We start from the raw sequence: 2,701 nt of genomic DNA, 5'->3' as shown, positions 1-2,701 counted from the left end.
GACCCCCTCCCCTGCCTCCCAGCCAAAAATCTGCTGACTAGGCAGGGCCCGACCCCTGGGGGGGGCGGGCAGAGACTGAGACTGGCTTAGCAAGGATGCTTTTGTCCTCCCTGACAGGCAGCCCACCCTTCCCCCAGGGCATCAAACATGCTTCCCCAAAAAAACCACGACTTCTCCCACGCCCCCCGTGTCACCAGAGTGGCAGCGATCCTCTGCAGGCTGCCAGCAAGCTGCGTCCTGCCCTGCTTCTTCCCAGGCTGGTCCCCGAGCAGCCAGCCCCCGGCCCCCTCCCCCCTGCCGGCCTCCAGCCCCGCTGCGGCAGCAGGGCCTTGGGAGCACTGGGAGGGTTCTGAAAAATGTGAAGGTCGCTGTAAATAATATCTGTGTCCACTGTGGTGTGTTGGAGCAAGCAAAAAAAAAAAAAAAAAGTTTTCCTTTCAATTCTTTTTTTTTTGTTGTTGTTTATTTACAAGTTCTGTGCAACATTGTGCTTTCCTGTGTGGATGTGTAGCTGAACCATACTCACCACTAGGCTCCTTGCTCCTCTAGGGGGTAGATAGGACCCATGGGTTTGGGAAACGTACGCTATTTATGGTCCTTCCTCCCAGTGCATCTGTCCACTTTTGTTAAATTTCAATAAAATTTATTTGTAGAGCCCACAAGCCCAAGAGCTGTCTTGACTGGGGAGTGCGAGTGGCTGTGCCCATGGGGGGAGGAAGGAGATGCTGGAGACCTGAGGGGCGGAGGGCTCTGCTGTGCTGTTCTGTTTGCTGTTGGCGCTTTGAGCCTCCTGTTTTTCCGGGAGGGAGATGTTTGTGCATGTGTGGCTGAACTGGTGGTGAAGGAGCCCTGGGTCGCGGCTGTTTCCCTGTGCCCCAGTTTGGCACATGGCACTGGCGGCAGCTGGTGGCTTTGTCGAGCTGCGCCTCTGCTCCTAGCTCCTATGACATACTTTAAATATGTAACTATTAGGTGTTTATATAAATATATGTAATTTTCTTGTTCAGCCCAATAGATTTGGAGCTCAGGCCCCTCCCCTCCCATGTGGGGTCTGGAGGGACCTGGGTGCCGCAGGCAGCGCAGCCTCAAGCCGACCTCTTCCCATCCCTCTGCCTGAGCCCCACCAGGGGGAGGATCTGCCCGTCTGCTCCTTCATCGCCTGCCCTTGCCAAATGAGTGCCTCATTAATCACCAGGGCCTGATGACTTTTTCGAACCCGGTGTGACCCTGTGCCGGGATGCTGCCTGTCCCCCAAGCGGTGCTGGCTGTCCGTGGGGCGAGTGTGATCTCGCTTTGTGCCCTGCGTCCTGCCCCTGGACAGCCTGCAAATGTTTTCCTGCAGCCACCGCCACCTCTCATCATTTCCTCCACGCAAGCCGGCTCGGAAACGAGCCGCTGACGAAAGCTGTAATCAGAGTGAGTGGTGCGGCATGTCCTGCCAGCACTTGGGCTTGCAGGGGACGAGGCTCTGGGACTTTTGCCCATTGATCTGTAGGGGCCCCAACCCTGGGAGGGATGGATCATGGTGGCCTCGAAGGGGATGGGGTGGCTGCGCGGGGCGTTACAGCTCGGCAAGGTTAAACAAGGCAGTGGCTGTGGCTCACTGGCCCTGCAAGTGTCTCTGTGTCTGCCGTGGACACCCCAGTTTCCTCCCCCTTGCTGCCCGCGGGGCAAGGCCATGCCTGCAGCCCCCAGCCTGGGGCAGAGGTGGGTGCCAACCTCCCCTCCTGGCCCCGTGGCCACTCTGTCCCCAAGCTGAGCATCTTGGCCAGATCCATCCAGAGCAAGCGGATGTGACTAACGCCCCGTTATCCGGCATCTGTGATGGATTCGCAGCGGCTCACGTGGGATAGCTCACCTGCTCGGCTCGGCCTGGCCACTGCCCACCTCCGATGCCCCATGCCCCTCTCCGCTGGCGTGGCAAAGCCATGCCGGGCTCTCATGCCCAGGTGGGTATGGCTTAGCATCCTCTCGTGGTCAGCAGGGTGAGAGGACAGGGGAAGTGGGATGTGTCCAGCGGCCCCCTCCCAAAATCCAGGGTCTTCCCTGTGGGAAGGGAGGAGGGAGACAGAGGCAGGCGATGCTGAGCCCTCTGTGGGGACAGCAGCATGAAGCTGCATTGTGTTGAGGACTTTCAGCCCTCCCGGCAGCGGAGAGCTGTGACCCCTTCAGCACATGAGGCTGCGGAGGATGGAAAATTTTAGGCGTTCTGCTGCTGGCGAAGGGAGCCTGTTTACTGCCCAGAGGGGAAGGGCAGCACCCACTGGCGCAGGGATTTCTTGGCTCCCTGCAATCTCCCCCAAGGGTTTTGGCTGCCAACGCCCGGCTGGTGGCCGACCTTCCCTGCCCCTTTCCCAGACGGTGCCCGGCCTTGCCCACGGGCCAGGCTGAGCCGTGAGGTTCAGCTTGGGTTTGGAGTGGCCGGCTGGGACACTGTGCCTGTGCCCAGTGGTACTGTCATCCTCACAGTGGGAGCTTTGCCACGAAAGCTGGCACCCGAGTGGGTCCCGCTAGCTGTAGCCATCTGCATGTGCCCATGGCCTTTGGCTCAGCGCTGCTGGAACCGGGGTCTGGCACCAAACAATGCTGGGCTTGGTGCTCCTGCCTGCTCCCCGGGGAGCCAGTGGGTGGCCAGGGAGCGCTTCCGCAGATTCAGCTCCATTTCCTTCCCCCGCCGACCCCGGCACACCCTCGCACTCCG

General features: G+C 60.0%; 1 protein-coding gene across 1 annotated transcript in view; it reads left to right on the top strand.

Annotated features, from left to right (window-relative positions):
- LOC104126688 (hyaluronidase 2) overlaps positions 1 to 2,701 on the top strand; it is a 7,655-nt gene that overhangs the window by 1,428 nt on the left and 3,526 nt on the right. The gene's annotated exons all lie outside the window — the stretch shown is intronic.

This window comes from Egretta garzetta, unplaced genomic scaffold (assembly GCF_000687185.1).
Source record: "Egretta garzetta isolate BGI_Z169 unplaced genomic scaffold, ASM68718v1 scaffold215, whole genome shotgun sequence".
Lineage (NCBI taxonomy): Eukaryota > Metazoa > Chordata > Aves > Pelecaniformes > Ardeidae > Egretta > Egretta garzetta.
The sequence above is the reverse complement of the archived record's forward strand: the minus strand, read 5'-3'. Positions and strand labels throughout refer to the sequence as shown.